Source organism: Pogonomyrmex barbatus, unplaced genomic scaffold, assembly GCF_055798465.1.
Source record: "Pogonomyrmex barbatus isolate J1 unplaced genomic scaffold, ASM5579846v1 scaffold8, whole genome shotgun sequence".
NCBI classification, from domain to species: domain Eukaryota; kingdom Metazoa; phylum Arthropoda; class Insecta; order Hymenoptera; family Formicidae; genus Pogonomyrmex; species Pogonomyrmex barbatus.
In genome coordinates, this window is record NW_028297182.1 from 7325928 (window position 1) to 7346185 (window position 20258).

General features: G+C 33.9%; 1 protein-coding gene and 1 long non-coding RNA gene across 2 annotated transcripts in view; one reads left to right on the plus strand and one right to left on the minus strand.

Annotated features, from left to right (window-relative positions):
- MESR6 (misexpression suppressor of ras 6) overlaps window positions 1-20258 on the minus strand; it is a 254116-nt gene that overhangs the window by 36630 nt on the left and 197228 nt on the right. The gene's annotated exons all lie outside the window — the stretch shown is intronic.
- The window catches only part of LOC148934756 (uncharacterized), a 45155-nt gene continuing 32322 nt past the window's right edge, over window positions 7426-20258 (plus strand). Inside the window, exon 1 of the long non-coding RNA XR_016141061.1 lies at window positions 7426-9173. This is a non-coding gene — a long non-coding RNA (uncharacterized LOC148934756). The remainder of the gene's footprint in view (window positions 9174-20258) is intronic.

Genomic DNA, 20258 nt, shown 5'->3' on the forward strand with positions numbered 1-20258 from the left:
AAAAATACAAATGTTATAAAAATAGTCAAATTATCTTTTAATATAATAATTTTTACTTAATTAGATCATAACTGATCTTTAATAAATTCTGATAAGCATAAATCAATTTATTTTTATAAAAACCGTATACGTATATAAAACAACTTTTAGCTCTTTTAAATTTCCTCTATATATATATATATATATATATTTAGTTTAATAGATTCCAGTTTCTGTTTTTGCGAAAAATATCAATTTCAATAGTGGGGAGAAAGCAATATATGCATCTTTTATAAATTGAATATATGTATTTATGTATTATAACATTTTATTTTAAATAAAATATATGTGTATTTACTGATGAAGCATTAAATAAGACATTGATATATCATGTAGAAAAAGAAATAAACAAACATTAAGAATCATCTGATATTTCCACCTTTCTGATCTTGAAATGTGGAATTCGCAATTTTCAGTGAACGTGTAAAATTGCACACATGTACACACGGGCGCGTTCCTTCGTGACCACACGTGCAAGCGGTCCCGATAATGTCCTTTGATATTGTCCTTGAGAAATCCAGGATTGCCAACGGGGAATATCGATATTCGACGGGTATACCGTACGAAATTTCAAGCATGGCCAGGCCATTTGATGACAAGCGCACCCTCGCACGCAGAGGGAGGAAACCGAAATGCGTCCACCCCGTCCATCAAAGGGGGATGAATTCGACCAATTGATGGGTTTGGAGCCAGCGTCGATCAATCGACAAACTCCGCGCTCAAAGCCAGTGGCCATTCCTACTCCACTGACCCTATTCGTTCGTTGCTCGTTTCGCCGATAAATTGGAATTTTTTCCTATCGCACGTGCTACTATAAAAATCGCGGGTATGTGTCGAAATTCATATGTCTTTTGGATTACGTTACGTTCCGTTATAAAAACTTCGACTGTGTAACCGCGATTGTCTTCCACGATAACGCACTTTTTCAATTTTGTATTTTTAATTCAATATTACGCAATATTATATCGTAATTAGACATTTTATTTATCGTAATTTTTCTTTTGCAATACAAATAGATTTTGTGCATAATATAAGAAATAATTTAAATATAAGTATTAAAACTGAAAAATATAGAAAATAAATCAAGAAATGAGTTTCCAAAAGAAATATTTAACAATTGTTCGTAATCTTTTCTTTTATGCTCAATTTTAAAGTTTTTTTATATTAAAAAAAAAATCTAATTAAAATTATTCAAAAATTATACATGAAATTAATATCTTTTGTAAAAAGATAAATGAAAAATTGGCGAATAGATTCGTGAATGGATGAGATAATTCTGAAAGACCTTGTAAATTATATTCGTTGAATTCATTTCCCCTTCAAGTCGCGATAAAGAAGTTACTTGTTTGATTACACTACATTCACGCACGTCATGTATGCGTTTCACAGTGGTTGTATTACACATCGTGTTAAAAACGGAAAGAAATAAAGTTCCGCGCAAGTAACGGAGCCGTCCAGTCAGAAACACGTCTGCTTACCAAATAAGACAGATAGCGCACACGACGGCTGACGAGGAAACGCTCGGGACTCGTATGCGGGATAAGTTTGCCTTTCCGCATCGAGGAACGAGGTGAAATGAGGCGATCGCGAGATCCGATCGGACAGCGGAATCGCAGGTACCAAGCTGGTTACATCCGCGCGGTCTGCCAAGCGCGGCAACCCTATCCGACCTCGGTTTTGCTCCTGCAACGTTTAAAGCCTCCTACCTGACACACCTCTTCTCATCTCTTTCATCTCTCCTCTCGCCTCTCGTCATCGCGCTGCTGCTCTGTCTCTCTCGATCCTTACCAGATATTACGTGAAAACGATCACGTCGTACCACAATGCGAAATCCCGCTTTTATTCATCCTTCCAAATATAATACGGCGGGTCCGATGTGGTTAGACGCGTATGCGGCCAGCTATTTTTTATACCGATCCGTGCGTGAGTTATTAGCATATGGTGCAGCATATATACGATAGGCCTGAGAGATAACGACGCTTCGACGATTATAAAATGCATTTAACGTCGCGGGAAATCGGATAAAAAAAAGGCAGCGATGCCTTTCCCGTTTCGTTTATACTGATATATCGTCCGATTACCATGCGATTTTGGCTTATATCGCAAAAAACATGTTACAATTTTCTTGCATTTTTATTTAAATCTTAACTGCACGAAATAACATTTAAAAATAAGATTTTTTTTCTATATATAGATACGATTGGAGATAACGTTTAAGATGTAGTTCGTTGTCAAGATATTACAAGAGTTATATCCTAGTGATATATTGGGCGATGTTTTGATTATTAGAAATGTATGCTAAAATCCATAATTTTTTAATAATATATGAGCAACTTTTTTTTTCATAACTTACATATTCCATATAAATTATATATTCCGTTATATATTCCATAGTAATTTATTCAAGTACGTTCATGCTTTCTACATAAATAATGATAAGACTAACACCTGTATTATTATTAATAAAAATGGTTGCCCGTATTTTTCCAAAGAAATAAGACATATAGATATGACGTGGAATGAAAAAGACAACGCTGAATCACGACGAGATTTTCAGGAACTAAAGTCTTCTCCACGTCGAGAAATGTGTCTTGCCACGGCGCACCTCATTCTCGGTTCAAGAGAATCAGAGCTCGTACCCGATGTCCCACCCCCAAGGAAATAAATCTTCAGCCCGGGGCTGTGCATCACCGGTTGGCAAGCAATTTGGGGTCCGGCGATAACTCATACGAGCATCGATAGTACGACCTTTTATCTATATATAACATAAAAGTGCTCCTTTCGTGTATCTAAACTCATGTATATACGGTATTAAAAAATGTTGTTTCATAATACACCATAAAAAATATCGCTTTATTTCACTTTCCTGTGTGTTTCGATTATACACACAGGCGCGTGCGTAAACTCAACTGAGACTGATAAGGAAGCAATTAATTTCAAAGAAACTTTTTTTTGAATAATTTTTTAAATAATTTTTCTTAAATTTTTAATAAAAATATAATAATTTATTGTAATGAGAATAATTCATCCACTATTTTGCAACTTTAGCAACTACACAAATATTTTCTTTATATGCATTAATGCTTAATATGCATTTTTTGCAGTTATATTATATCAAAAATATGCAAATTATTATTAAATTTTATGTTCGTTTATACTTTTGCCACTTGTAATAAAAATGTATAAAAAAACAGAACAAAAAATATAAAACTTTTAAATTTGCCATTTTAAAATCAATTATGTAGCAAAATTATATAGATTTATAATTTACATTACGTTATCTAAATTTAATTATAACAATTAATTTATAGTAAAAAGTGACTTCTCAGCAGTTGACAAATTCAGAAAACATCAAGTTCGCCTCTTTAAATCCTACTGTCTCAAGAGACCAGATTTTCGTCGCGTGTTACATAAACGTTCTTAGGCCGCCCATGCAACGATAGTATATGGGTAGTCGTACGTCTTTGCATATAATTAGAAGAGCATTGAATCGACCCTCGTTGAACGCCTTTTCATCGTGAAAAAGCAGGATGAAACGAAGGAGGGGTAAGACTGCTCGTATCCGAGTCGAAGGGTTTCCTGTTTTTTTTTGTCCTGTCAGTATGAAAAAAGGTCTCCTCCTTTCCAAGAGAAAAAGGGGTTAAGGGCTCCTTCCGCGATCGGCAGGTACATGCCGGTGACGTTTTCCAGAACATATGCATATGTGCCTCGTCAGGAAGAGGGGTCGCTCAAATTAAATCAGTGCCGTAAGAAAGCTGGTCCTTATTAATATTCCTTCAAAGCTACCATTTATTTGTACAAATATTTTAATTCTACAACAGGAATTCTTATATTTCACAAGTTACAAACAACTTCAAGTTTCCACGATCTTTTTCTTACATAATTGAATCGTTACTTACATCATCAGAACTCATTTCATCTAGTTTTATACAAAATTCAACATTTACATACGCTCATGTCTGTAAATGGTTTATTAACGAAAATTATAAAAATTATATTTATTAAATTATGTCGGACAAGGTGAGAAAGTGTAACGTAGCTATAATTTGAAAAGATGTAACATCTATCACGCGATATTAAGAGACAAAAGAAATCTACATTACGGTCCTGCCTGGCGCAACCCTTTTCGGCCTTGGGCCCCGTTTGCTTCCTTAAAAATCATTCGCATAAATTATGCATGCAGGTAGTCCGTATTGTACGGTCGCTCACCTCAGCGGGGCCCGATGATAAATTATCGCACATTGAGAATTTCCGCGCTAACGAGGGTTGGAAATTTGAATATCCTTCCGCGCGTCTTTCATTCTCACGGCTTTCACCCTCTCCGTCGCTCTTCTCGCGCCTCTTTGGCAGGCTCTCGGTGATTCGTGCCTACCTGAGGCTTGCGAGTATATACAATGAGTTCGTGATTTGATTTATTGAACGATTTCTCTCGCGTATGCAAGCTCGCGAATAGAATGTACGTTATTATGCAACCACTGATTCGTGGGACATCTTAAAAGCGAGCAACGAATCGGTGGCTTATCGATAAAACATCGTTTAAAACATTTAGAGCTATATATAGAAATAATTTTTCACTGATATAAGTATGTAATATCCCATTCTTCATAAATTTTATATATGTGACAGCTCATGATTGTTATATCGTTTATTGAATGTATGTATTTAAAAGAAAGACTATTTACATGTAAAAATACGAATAATTTTTAAAAAATTCTTAACAGTAAATATGGATGTAGTAATATAATTAAATTCTAATTATTAATTATTTGGTAAGGCACATCGCGTTCGTGTTATTTTCAAATAATTATAATAAAAGATAATCAATTAAACACAGGGTACTCGCGTGCAAACACCGCATTTCATCATTTATTGACGCGCGCGAGCACGGGCATTCCGTTCATTGCGGCCGAGTAAAGAGGTAATCGCCTCCTTGTTAAAATCATCCGCAATTACCGGTAATTACGGCGTGCGCGCACGAGGTGCAGGGGTAGTAATCGCGTAATTTCGCGCTGCTGATAATCGATGTGTGCGATACATGTTTTATGGCGAGAAAATTACGCGCTCCCGCGTTTCCCCAAGCGGCGTGTGCGAGCTTCGGGGGTCACCAAACCGAACCGCCCATTGGCGAAAAGTGCGCCCTTATAAACAATCGCAGGGCCGGGCAGCGCGATTCATGATGGCCGCCAGCGAGAGCCGAGACCCAGTGCCCCTATCGCCGGCGAAAAAAGAAGAAAAGAGATATAATGAGTTTCCCCTACCTAACCGAGCTTTCGTTACGGGACACACCGTAGGGACACGGCGGCAAATGGAGAGCCGAAAGGAGAAAGGGAGATAGAGAAATCGGACGAGCGAGCGAGAACGAGAACACCCCACGCGAGTGATTTGCATACACGGTCAGCCGGCTCTAGGATGTGACTCAGTTTCGTCGGCGGGGGTTAGCTCGAATCGTCTCTCCGCTTTAATGAACTACCGTGCTCAAATTGTTGGCTACCGTAGACCTTCTCTTTTTTTCTCGCTAAAAAAAGCAATCCGAATGGTACTGTAAAAATATCCCATGAAGTACATGTGGTTAGTAATCATTTATTATTAATATTTATTCTGACGAGAAATTAGTGAGTGATTCTCGAGATGCATTGAATAGTGATGTTCAGTGATGTGATTACATTTCATCGTTGATAAAAGTCATATAGTGATTCATAAAAATACAATTCTCATCCCGATAGAAAAAAATACGTAGATGGTTTCTTGAAATTTTATATTCTAGTAGATCTAGTTAATAATATATTTATTAAAGAAAAAAATAGATTTATTGATAAGTGAGATAATATAAAAATGTTTTGAAGAGAGAAATACCTTGAGTATTTAATTAACATTTGAATAATGAAATAAAGCGATTGCATTCATAATAAATATTCTAATTATTGTATTTCTAGAAAAACTAAAATAAAGTTAAATTGTTTTAATTATTCGATTAAACTTTGAACAATGAAAATGTAATAAAGCAATTAAAAACCTAATAAAGCTATGTTCATATTATTCTATTAAAAAAGTGAACTGTTTATCTTTCAAATATAGAAAAACGTTTTTAAAGAGAGAATAATTATAATTGTAAAAATTTAAATGTCAGAAATAAAGTGAAATAATTGTTCTATTTATATCTATAATAGAAATTTTATTTTCTTTAATTATAAAAATTTTTGAGTAAAAATTATTAAAATTATAAGAAATTATTAATGTTTTCTAAATAATATAAATATAAAAAATCATAGCTACTGATAGATACATTACAGATATTATATCTGTTTACACAAAAATGAATATCTTTCTGGAATTCGGTAAATAGTATAATATTAAAATTCATAAAATAGAACTGCAATCTTAAATGCAATAAATTACTTCGTTGCTATTTACATTTTCTATTAATAAATTTTTATTTATCACAATATTGTAAAATCCTAATTTTTTATTTTCACTTACATTATTCACAGGATATTTATTGATATTGTATTTATATTTAATTATAAAAGTATCTTCTGATTATTCATTAATTCAAATGGTACAACGCACAATAAATATTATATTAATTGTAATTGTGTCGCTACCTCTTACTAGTATCGTTGTTGCAAAACTGTTCACACGGTAACACTTTTGATCAATATTTTGTTTAAAATATTTGGCTGCACATCTTTGTTATCAATAATAAACACTTCACAAAGAATATTAATTGAGTTTTACACGCCTTACAATATTTACGCTTACACTCTCGATTTTTCGATATCATCATTAAATTCGTTTGTGAGGTTTGTCATTTTACACAATGGGACTTAACGGCGTGTTATTAATTACTGATACGAGTTAAACGAAGAAGAGTCAGCTCGACTAGATGGAGTCGTCGAGAGGCGGCCATGTTGACGCCTGCGTACGTTAGCGTCGCGGCGCCTATTCAGGGAGTATGCTCTGTTGCTGGGAGGAAAAGTATTGACTGAAAAAAATAACAAATCGATTCGGTTTTTGTATTAACTTATATAAATTTTCGTGACGCGAATAAGTTTTATAAAATAACCGAAATAAATGTTTTATTCTTGTTGCATTCGTTTTGTATAAAAAATTTTCACATTTTATATTTTTCTTCAGAAAAATTTTAAATAAAATCTTTTATATTGTAAAATTTTATAGCGGTTTAAATAACAAAAGTAGATTATTTTGTTAAAGTAATTTTATACAAGAATATATCTGATTTCAAATACAGAATATCCGATATTATAATTATTGTAATTTATGGTAAAATCATATTTCTTAAATATGTTTAAGATTCTTGTTAAATAAGTAGCATTTTAAATGTGTAAATATATATATATAGAGCTAGATATCTAGCTATATAGATAATAAAAAAAAAATTAAATAAGGTTAACTTACAAAAATATCTTTATTGCAATATCATTAATGATAATTCAAGACAATTATTAATTTTTTTTAATTTTCTGATTAAAACAAAAAGGCATTGACTTTATCTGTCGATTTGAAGGACCATGTAATCTTAAACGTTTCTAGAAAACTAAAAATTTGTTTTGAAAAATCTGTTACGCTGCATTTACGTGACTGTATATTTGTGCGAATATATTCGCATACGTGTGCTGGCGTTGTATTATAAAAGTTTTATATATATATATATATATATATATATATATATCTAACTGCGTATATATGTATATATATATATAGGCAGTTGGGACGCAGACGCCAGCGTCGCGACGTTCGACGGTACAGTTCCCGTCGGACGGTCCTTGGAGATGGCAGGATTCGGTCCTGGATCCTCTCCCAGTCCTTTCTGCGCACTCGTCTTCGCACGTAGTCCTTCCTTCCTTCCTTCCTCTTCGCTTAAGATAAAGAAAACAAGCGCGATCGCGTAATTGAGTGAATGCGCAAAATATCGCAAATCCTCATCAAACATTTTCGTTTAAATAGAATAAATATTAAGTCGCGCCAATATTAGTATGAATATTAAAAAGAAACTTTTTGTATGACACAAATACGCAGTGAAGTGCTTTTTATTTTTTTCACAAGTGCGATAATGTTAAATGCGTGACCCGTTTTAAAATGATAGGATACAAATTTATCTTTGCAATACGCACGAAAAACTTTGATTTTGTTTCTTTATTGTAATTAGATATATTAGTTATATAAGAATGTTACCTTGTGTTTAACAAAATTTATATATACATTTAATATATATATATATATATATATATATATATATATATATATATATATTTAATTTAATTATTAAATCTTTTTACGAAGGTATATAAAAATGTTCGACACAAACTTGAATGCAAGACTTGCGATATGTGAAATATTTGAAAATAAATTTTGCGTGTTTTAAAAAATAACAAGTTACTAGTATCTAAATGAAAAAGTTATAGTCACAAAAATGTTTCAAAATATTTTACTTATATTTTGACTGTGTAAAAAAGTTAAAGCTGCTCTTAAAATAATAAATTTCGAAATGTTGTCATAAATTTTGTTAACATCTTCGCAGAATAAATTTATACATTAGAGAATAAATTCATTATTGTGAAGAAGTGATGTTAAATAAAAAAATTTTTAATATTTTACATTTTTGCACTCAAAATACGTATAAATATGTATAATTCATTTACAAAAGTCAAATTTCTAATATTTATAGAACATAATAATCTGTTTCTTCAGTAGATAAAATTTAAATCACGAAGCGACTTTGTGGACAATTAACAGCTGATTGTTTCCTCTTGCGGTGTCGGGCTTTCGTTTCGGCTTAATTACGTCAGCGCCATCCCTTCTCGCGCGCGCGACCCTCTCCACATTCTTAATCACCACCCCGCTCGTCTCTCCTGTTCTCTCCACCGCTCTACTTCCATTCATTTTCACTTTCGCTTTCCCTGTTCCTACCATGTATACATTCATGGAGCGATTCCCTCATTCTACCTAGTCTTGACGGACTGAATACGCGCGCGTAATTAATTCAATGTTACGAAATTATATTCACAGTTCGCGTAAAAAATAATTTTGTATTTTTTGTCATTTATCGCTTCTCGCGTGAGAAATTCAACGCATTCTACTGGGAAAGAAGAAGCAACACGTGATGACGAATACGAGTAAGTACTTTTCTACATCATTTTACATTAAACTAATTATCTTTCTGATTGTTATGCTACTCTTGCGAGTTTTCAAAATATAAATCACGGCTTCTACCAAATATATATATATATATATATATATATATATATATATATTTCTATTTTCTATTTTTGTGTATATAAAAAAAAACACGTGTCTTAAAAAAGATTAAAATAAAATCATTACTACTTGGTATATTTAAAGTTTTTGTATGATAATAAAATGTCGATAACATCTAGGAAAATAGAAATAAATGTTGCATTTTTACGATAGTAATGAATACGATTTTCTGTGGGCGGAACGAAAGACGAGATTAAGAAATTGGTAAATGTATTATGGAGAACTCAAGATGGGAACGGAACACTTTATTTAGAAATCGAAAGATTAAATGAGAATGTCATAAAGAAGTTAAATCACTGAGAATTTGACAATTTAATACTTTTGTTAAGTAATATTTCAAAATGTTATTATTTAAAATATCGATATATGAAAGTGTTAATAAAAATATGTGGAAAAAATTAATATATTAAAAAAAAATTCATTAGAAAATAATGAATTATTCTAAATTATTCTTCAGATGTGTTTAACAAACATTTTTTTTCACAAAAATAACAGCAATAAATATTAAGATATATTTATAAAAAAATTAATGTACAAAATAAAGTTTAATATTAAAGTTTATTATTTTTTTAAATGCTCATTTCTTTTCAACCACAAATTATTTTAACTTTTTTTTCTAATTCTGATTTGATATTGTTTTCCAACCAATCATTTCTAATCTTCAACGCTATTATGATTAATTTAATTAATCATAATAATTTAATTAACATGTTTAATCACCAATAATTATTCTTTTGCACTAACAAACACCAATAAAGAGTCGCGAATTTTATGCTGCTTAATTATACGGACTTTCCGTGCATAGAAAAGCGAGTTTCTACTTTTTACAACTTTCGAACTTTCCTCATCGAGATTTCGTGTTAAACTGACACGTTTCCGGTGACAGGAATCCGTGAGGCCGTTTTGCCGTCTGGCGAGGTCAGAGGGTGGGGAGACAGACACCGGTTGCACTCATCAACCCCTCTCTATCCTTCTTTCTTTAACCCTTTCTGCCCCACTCAGTCTATTCCTTTATGCTTTTTGCATATGTAATTGCGATTATGCATCAGACAAACTCGAACGAAACTTAGTCTACCTGGCAATATAGAAAGCTAAACATGTAAATGTATATTGTGTTTTACATGGCTTATAAAAACCTAAACATAGAAGTCTACAATTCAAGTTTATTTAATTTATTTAATGCTCCATGGATTATGGATTATTTATGTTATTTAATTTTTCTTATTAACTTTTATAGTATTTCTTTAAAAAATTTGTACATTTACTAATCTTTTATAAGATAAATAAACATATTATAAAGATATAAAATTTATAATTAATCAATCAAGACAATAAATTTTTGGATGACGTATATAAAATAATTTAAATATTTGCGAATATATTTATGTATTTTTATTTGATAACTTGATCAAAAATTTTTCATATATCAACTAATGTACATTTATAAATACATATCTAAAAAATGTATCTTCGAGAGGAAATGTCAATTATTTCGCATGTATTATTCTATATATGACACGGAAAAGTCACAAAAAGACTATTGAGACTTGCACTCGTGAGAAAAACAGGATAAGATAAAATATATCTTCTTTCCCGTCCCAAGTTCGTCGGCAGTCCTTGTCAGAGGGCAGAATACGACCCCCCTTGCCGTTTTCAACCCTTTTTCCTCCCGGGGAGGAGGGCGGGATTCACCCATGCGGGGCACCCCGTTGTCGTTCTCTTTGTATACCCGCCGGAATAATGAATTATATTTTTCTCTTCCAGCCAAGCATAGATTATAATATTTTTTACTATCTACACAAAAAGAGAGAGAGAGAGAGAGAGAGAGAGAGAGAGAGAGAGAGAGAGAGAGAGAGCGCAGCAGATCCGTTGGTACAACCTATAAACCTCTTTCTCTTCTCTCTCTCTCTCTCTCTCTCTCTCTCTCTCTCTCTCCGTCTGTCCTCTTAATCTAAAAAGGGGAACGATGAAAAAAAGGGTTCTGGTGCGATCTTCACATAAATAATCAGAGCGGTTCTTCTTCATTTCTCTCTCTCTCGCTCTCTTTCTCTTTACCTGGCTTAGCTTTGCATACACGCTAACTAACTCCAGCCTGCCAACCGTTACACGGGCAGACGAGAAGTACAGGGTCGCGACATATGCAGTGGGTTGACCCTATCAATGTTTAATGACCCGCTGATATGCCATTCTTTTTCTGTCGTTTGCTTCTTTTATTCCCTATTTTTCTTTGATATACGTTGAGCTAAGTAATTTTGAATTTCGCAACTTTTTTGCGATAGATATACTTGTTAACGTAATTCCAAAACAAGATATTAATCGAAATTGTTTATATTAAAATATAATGATAAATTATATGCCATTACGGATAAAATGTATAATAAATTAATCTTTTTAATAAGTAGATTATTTACATATTATTTATATATTATTTTAATATATCGATGAATATATAAAATTGGATATTTATATATATCAAATATAGGAGTACAGGACTAAAACTTAAAACTTATTAATTTCATTTTTTGTTTTATTCGTTACGGAGTAAATAAACAAATTGACATAATATATAAATATACCCATATTAGATATTAAATGAGTTTATTACATTGTAAAATTTGATAAACGATTTTTAATAACCGTACACCAAGTTTAGCCGCAAAACTAGATAAATGTACGAGGCTGTAAACTCTTTTTTTCAAAGGAGGCACTCTAGCTCTCGTATCCCGTTTCACACATGGCGCCGCCAACCCCTTCCGCCGGTATTTCGGTCTCCGTCTGTGGCAGGTCGAGGCAATGTTTTAGATCTTATCCCCGAAATTATACGTCTGTCTGGCTGTCTGCTCCTACTCCCGGCCCTCAGGACGTTGGCACGCGGTATCAAACGCTAATCGCATGCCGCGCACACCCCTCCTCCATTAAATATCCACTCCCACCTCTTCCTGTCTGGCCCGCTTTACATCCTCTCTGTCCTTCCCATTTCTATCCCGCAGGATAACGGACGACGACGTTCCTTAAATGAGAAGAAGAGTAAACGGCCAAGCTCCCCTGAAGTACCATCGAGTTTATGACGTGATTGAAGTTTTAATCGCGATGTTATTCGTTTTTCCGAGATTATAATTTACTATTGATAAAATTAAAAGTAATATTAATAATATTAATTAATAGCTAGCGCATAGAATAAAATTGGGAAGTTGCAAAATATTTTTTGATTTTTTTTTAAAGCAAACTGAAATTTTAGATATTAATTTACATCTCGTTAGTAATACCTTTCACAGAAATTAAATAATAGATGTTTAATTTGTCAGAAATGATTTTTCTTATTATTACTATATAGTAACTCATTTATGTAGAAAGAAAGGTCAGATTTAACGAAGTTCTTGAGGCGCAAGCGCAGCTATCGCGCCAGACTAAACTCAACCCTAGTCTCTTCTAGTACCGCGTCATTATGCAACAAGTTGCTTCATTCGTCGTTTTCCGTCTCTTTTCTTCGGATTAATCGCCGCTCGTGGTTATTAAATACACTTTTATCAGGAACAAGTTTTTCTCATTAACTATACGCGAGCTCTCTTTTTAGTGTCGAAAATAATCATTCTACCTTTCTTTGCCCAGCTCGCTGACGCTCGCGTTTTTTATCCTGAACGCATGAGTCTCTTTCTTTTTCACGAATCATATAACGCTTTTATGAAGCATATAACGCGTGTATCTGTGCCCCGCCATTGTACGACGCGAAAAAGGCATTGTGAAGAGGAGAGGAGATCGATAATCGAAATTTATTGCACCCGTTATACGTACGTCACGGTGCTTAGTTTTGGCAAAATAACGTGGTGTCATTCTCTCTTGGAAAAAAAGCCCGCGGCTGAAACCCCGTAAAATGCATACGATTACCCTCGAGTTGTCGAGAATGTATGTCCGATCTTTACTGAAAGGGTTAGGTACGATGTTACGGTCAGTCATAAATCAAGGTTCACCCTTGTCGCGCTTTTAATCGACCGTGCAATTTCAAGTTTAGATCGCATACCAATCTGACTGGAAATAATTATTTATATTTATATAAAAATTAAGAATTGTCTAAAAAGTATTTAATATAATTTAAGAATTAAGTAAACGTTTAAATGTATTATTAAATGTTTTTTTATCCTATATTTACAAATAATAAAATATATTCTTTTAGACATTATGAAATTATAAATAAAACATAAATACATGCCTGATTTTACAAAAAAAATCTGTCAAAGTTAACAATAGAAAAACAAAATAAAAATTTATGAAAAATTTCCCCTCTCATTATTAAACTTGCGAACTAGTTTCTAGCGATTACCTGACAGCTGAAGTGGTGCAAATATTTAACGCAGGGAGAGAACAACCCTTTCTATCTACAATGTGTGTGGAAAACGATGTTTGTTTAGTTAGAATTTACTTGAAACCGTTCTACAGTCTATATTTTATATTTTCGTATCTTTATTAATATTTCACAATATCTTAAAGATAATTGACATTCCAAAATGATGACTAAGGTATACATTTTGCAGAATGTTACTTTTGTCTTCAATTTGCGCAATAATATTGCCATATCTCTGATCCAACATATCGAGCCAGAAAAAGATCTCTGCATCAACAAGTGTTTATCCGTCGAACTATAGTTTTTCCATGTTAAAATCGATGTAGTTCGATTATTTCAGTGGAGCGCAATAAAAGGTCAGCCGGTGCAACGTTGTGTCGTCGTGATGAAGCTCGTAATAGCTAATGATTTCATCTCTGTCGTGCGATCACACATCTTGCTGTAGATGCACAGGGATTGTAATGCGGGGGTTATTACACAGGTACACGGCTACCGCGCTAGTATAACCGAGTCACATTCGCGCGTCTGGCAGAAGGAGGGCGAAAAGGAGGAGTAGGGGAGAGCGAGGGGGGAGTTATACGTCTCGGTACACGTATAAAGCTCTTGCGAGTGTATATATTACATACGTTGTTCAATTTCACGACGTCTCGCTTCAATTCAGACGACGGATTTTCCACCATTACCCGACCGTATTTCTCTCCCCCGCGTCTCCTCCACATTGCGTTCGTCTTACCCTCTTCCACCTTCTCACAGTTTCTCTCTCTCTCTCTCTCTCTCTCTCTCTCTCTCTCTCTCTCTCTCTCTCTCTCTCTCTTTCTCATTCTCTTGTAAGTTTTCACTATTTCCCTCTCTCTCCCTCCTTTCCGACTTCAGAGATGGCGCACCACTTTGTGAACCAAGACAAATTGGAAATATCTTCTCGCGAAATACAGCCGCGGTACCGACTTCGACTCGGCGGAATATATTGGGCGACAACGGTATATCCGGTCGTACCGACTCGTTATTAAATATCCGCTTCTCCGTACACACAGCCCGTCAGGCTGACTATTACACACATTCCTCGCACAGTCCCTCGTGCCGGTTATCAAATATGTGGTAATACCGCGCAGAACACTGAGAACCATCATGAATTTGATCATTTACAATTTTAAAGATAATTTAAACTTAATCATGCTAACAACATATTATAAAATAAATACACTCCTTAATATTAATCACATTAGCATTTAACATAAAATTTAATTTAATTAAGATTAATTAAATTAGACACTTGACTTTATAATAAATTAATTTATTGTAAATTTATTTATTTATATATTTTATGGACTTCTTATCTCATGATAACGTTTCTAACGTTTTGTCACGTTTTGTATATTTCTTTCGTACAATCTAACTATTAGATAATCGAACATTATTCTTGCTGACACGTCCACAGAGCGCAGAATAAAAAATATCATTACAGGATAATGCGTCAGGGGCTCAGAGATCGTTTGAGCGTGTATTAAAGGCCAGATTAAAGATGAGCGAGAGATCGTGGTGCGATTCGATCGCATTAACCAAAAGGGTTTTGTTGAAGCTCCGAGAAAGACAGCGGCCATTAATAACCCGTGTCCAATATAATGCCGCATTAAAGAATAGTACCCAGTCTAAAATAAGGACCGTGAAAAGATCCCGAGGGGTGCCACGGAAATCACCGCAGAAATGTTTGTATCTGTCAAGACGGCAGGGGATAGACGGGTTGTGGGTCAACGTGTGTTCACATAAAGAAAATTTGTGAAAAATGAAAAATTCTTTTTTTCTGTCGCAATTTACGCAAACTTTTACGAAGAGAAATCTCTTTCGGCGGAATCATTCCAAAGAATAAATCTGTAATGTGTGTCAGGTGTGTCATTGTGACAAAATTAAAAGTCACTATTGTTAAAAAAATTTGCGCCGTTTTAGGCAATTTATTTTCAGAGATTTATATTAATTTTAATTTTATTATTATAAAGATATTTTCTTCATGATTACATTATGCTAGATACTAATAAGTAAATTAAATAATTTGTCTATTATAAATTTTTATGGATTTGATATGTGTATAAAATTTTTTATTAGAATATAATTAATAATGCAAATATTATTTTTTGAATAAAATATTATATCTATAATAATAATGATGTAAAAGAAAAGTAACAATAATTAAGAGAAATATATATTCATTTAGAGGATATTGCCGCTTCATAACGGAATTATAAAAAAAATGAGATTTAACTAAAATACGAATAGAGATCTATTTTCTATAGTTCGCCGTTCGTTTCTAGTCAATTTTACATATTGGCATGTAGGTAGGTATCTTGTACTGAGACGACCCAGGTAGACAGACCATTCCGCGGGAGGGGTTGCGTAACCCCTTGCGTCAGAACGAGTACAATGTATGAGAAATAAGAGAGACTGGCGCGCGGGTCAAGAGAAGAGGATGAGAAAGCTACCTACCGAACTGTCGGCACAATGACACCAAATAGGCGGTTGATTGCACAATACTCCGATGTTTATCGACCCATCATCGATACATACTTCTGTCGCATGCACACCCAGTTATATGTGTACACTCATGTAAGTGTGTGTGTGCACACGTGGAGTCAACAACCGAACGTTACGCCCAATTTAAGATAGCGAATGCTGCACCGTTTGATGTGCATTAGAAGGCGAGAGAGTACGATCAAACTATCGAGGATTTTATTCGATCATCGAGGCAACATCGACGAATTGCCGACGATAATCCGCAAGGTCGACGATTTCATTGATCGAACCAATGAGGTAGAAACGTAAGAGTAGCCAAAAATATTCGAGATTTTCTCGACAAATGGGAATAGAGATAAATGTTCATTTTGGTGAAATTATTTATACATAAATAAAGATTAGAAAGCATTGATTCAAATTGTTTAAAAAAAGGAAATTAATATAATTTATAACATATTGTTCGCATTAAAAAGAATATATTATAATCGACTATATTATTAAGTTAATATTTTTTAGAATATTTTATTTTTTTAATTTGTAATATAATATATATCTTTTTTAATATCGCAGCAATAAAACAAATCGCAGCAATAAAATACAGTTTAATTATACTTTAAATGCTTGTCCTAAATTCTAACGCATTCATAAAAGAAGTGATAAATTAAATTTTAAGCTGCTTGAAGTTTGAGATCAACGATATAAGTCTCTTTTTAAGGGTTACTTTTCAAGTTTATTATAATTACATAATTATAAGGTAGAGAAGTTTATAAAATAATCTTCATTTATATGTGTATTAATATAATGCAATAATTGGTATAAAAATTAACTTAATTTTATTATAATACAATCAAATCATACCTCTCTACCTTCCATATTGAAGTTTGATTTCAAATATTATGTATATTATCAGAAATTATATCAAAAATAACATCAACCTAATCATGCTTACCGAATTAAAGTCAATAATAGAAATCGACGAGCAATAGGCCGTGCTTGTTAAACATCGCGTTGAATAAAAGCAAGGAAGAGAGAACGAGAAGAACGAGGAACGAGTGAGAGGACGATAAAGAACGAAGAAAGAGTACGCGCCATGAGGCGAAGGGAGATCTCACAAGGGGGTTTTGGGGATTGGTTGAGGGTGGTGTGAGTATGTGGGGGCTGAAAGGCGTTGCCTGGCAACCACCCCCGGCTCTTCGTAATGGCCGCCACACACGTCACATACATACTCCCCCTTCGTCCTTCACCGTATCCTTCTCTCTCATTCTTCTTCCTCATTCTTTCTTCTCCATCTTCTTCTTCTTCTTCTCACCGCATAGGGGATGCACCCTCTACCCCGCGCATAATACATATCCTGCACCCTATACCAGTCGCGTGTGGGGTAAATTCTTAAATTTTGCCCGAATTGAAAATTTCCATATCTTATTCCCGCGGCGGAGCGGAGCTGCTCGCTGCTAGCTGCAGCCAGTCGTCGTTCTCGTCGTTCTCGTCATGCGACAGCTGCAATCGAACCAAAAAATTTCCCAAAGCGATGCCTTTCCATCCCGCATTCTCCCGCATTGTTAGTCGACTAGCGATTGAAGACAACTAGCGATTGCACAACGAGGAATTTGGGTTTCCAGCAAATTAGGCGACTCGCATTGATCAATCCTGATCAATTATAAAAGAGTAAACTTAAGAGTAAACTTAAGTTTTTTTCTAAATAGAAAAATAATATCAAAGATTTTATAAAGAATCAGAAAAAAAAAACTGACGCCTTTTAATTGCTACTAGAATTATATTTAATTATTGATTATAAGCAAATTTAGGAATTTTTCTAATATTGAGAATAGGAATTATGAAATAAAAAATTATCAAAGTATTAATTCTATACTAAAAAGTTACTTCGCGTGACAGTGAAATAGACAATTTCCGACGAGAAATTCTCGATATCACACGGAGCTCTGGTAGCGTAACACCCGGAAGCAGGAAGCAGAGGGTCGCAAGTCCTTTAATCGGATGTCGGGGCACGTGTTTCGCGGTGGCAATGCTCGCAGCTGCCAGGACACTTATGCAAATCGTGCCTCGAGCCGGCTGAGCTTTCGGCTTTATGCACTCCGTTTTAGTTGGCGAATTTGCATCGGTTGAATCGACTCCCTTTCTCCTTTCCTCCAGCCCAACTTCTCCTCTTCTTTTTACCTTTTAGTTGCGGATATATACCTGGCGAGTACGCGAGTATGCGACTGCATGTATGTATGTATTATTATACCAGGCTGCTACGTAACGCACGACAATATCGGCCAATTTGCATACGAGAAGCGTTTCTATAGGCCATTTCAAAGTTCCGTGTCTTGAACATTAACGTCGACAGTCTTCTTTGAGTTGCGTTTTTTCGCATTGTATTTTGAAAGAATATAATAACAAATATACGTGTTGCACTTTAGAATAACTGCACGTTACTAATATAATATTACTAGGACTGATATATAGATTAAAATAATTGCAATAGTTTATTATTATCTCTACTTTATTTATTTTAAATATCGTAACAAAAGAAATAATTATTAATCAAAGAATTAAATGTAATATAATTATAATATAATATTAGAAAATAATTTAATTTTATTTTCCTATATCTTTACGTTTTAATGTTTAAGTAATGGTGAAATTATAAAATAGAAATAATAAGAACAAGAAATCGTAGTATCTGATGCCGTACAAGATAAAATACCTTATACAATAGTCAATGATAAAAAAGAATAACCAATCTACATATTACTAAAGCGGAATGATATTGCCATGCACATATATCTGGTAATATATGCATATTACTGTGTACATATGCGCATGAATTATGTGTTTGTTACATATGTGCTTGTTATTGCACTACTATTATGGATAGAGATGTTATAGTAATTTATAAGCAAAAGTTTTTATATACTTATTTATTTGCAAATTTACATTTATTTTATAAAAATTGTACTGGCGTATTATTACATAGTTTTGCAAATATCTATAGTGCAAATATCGTACATAGAAAATTTTAAAACTCTTTGTATTTTGGAAGGAAAAGAGTCAAGATAGGAGTTTAGAAAGACGACAAAGTAGCTACTTACTGTTCGAAACAAGCACACTGGAAGCGTGGTATCTGAAGCGCGTCCTATTCAAGTACTGAGAGAGAAAAAAGGTAACCAATCCACGTATGCCAGGAATGGAATAATATTGTCATGCAAATACGTCGGACGGTATACATACAGCACACATAACCGCCGCAGTGATTTATATATACGTATGGACAGAAACGTAGATATAAGATGAGAGAAGGGCATGGAGATAGAGAAAGAAAAAGAAAGAAGAGAGAAAGAGAGAGAGAGAGAGAGAGAGAGAGAGAGAGAGAGAGAGAGAGAGAGAGAGAGAGAGAGAAAGACGTGCGTTACTCCACATCTATCTGATTATTCGTTCGAGGCCTGAGGGGGAGGGGGGGGGTTGCCCGCTAGCAAGAGAGTATGAGTGCGAAGAGAGCATGAAGAAACGAAAGAAATAGTAGATAGAGAAGATAGGACGGGGTAAGAGCAGGCATAGATCGCGTTGGGGATACGTACATATTTGCAAATACATTTAGCCAGGTTCTACAGGGCTGGAAAGTTAAAAGGGCAAACGACGTGAGCTCTCGATACCTCGTCCGAATTCGCTGAACCGCAGTCAATTTAATGATTTCGTCCTGTTCTTACCGCGCTCCTGCTTTCCCGTTCGACAATTTTCGAAGGAGGTAAAATGGTAGATAAATTCATAGGCAAGAAGGAGGAAATGTTTTTCGGATCCGCAATTGTGTGTACCTTGAGCACAGTTGGTCGAGTATTCGGATGAATTTTTACGTGGCACATGACGATCGCATAAAGTTACATAGAATATTTCATGATTAGACTGCGAGATTAATATAATACATTTTCAAAATTTTAAAGTAATTCAAATTTACAAATATATTTAAACATTGATTTTGGATGTTCCAAACACAAATATTCAAGTATTAAACTCTCAAAGGGGCAAAATTTTACAATATATATATTTTTTAATTTAAATTTAAATTACATTTAAATTATATATTGTTTTAAAAAAATTAACATAT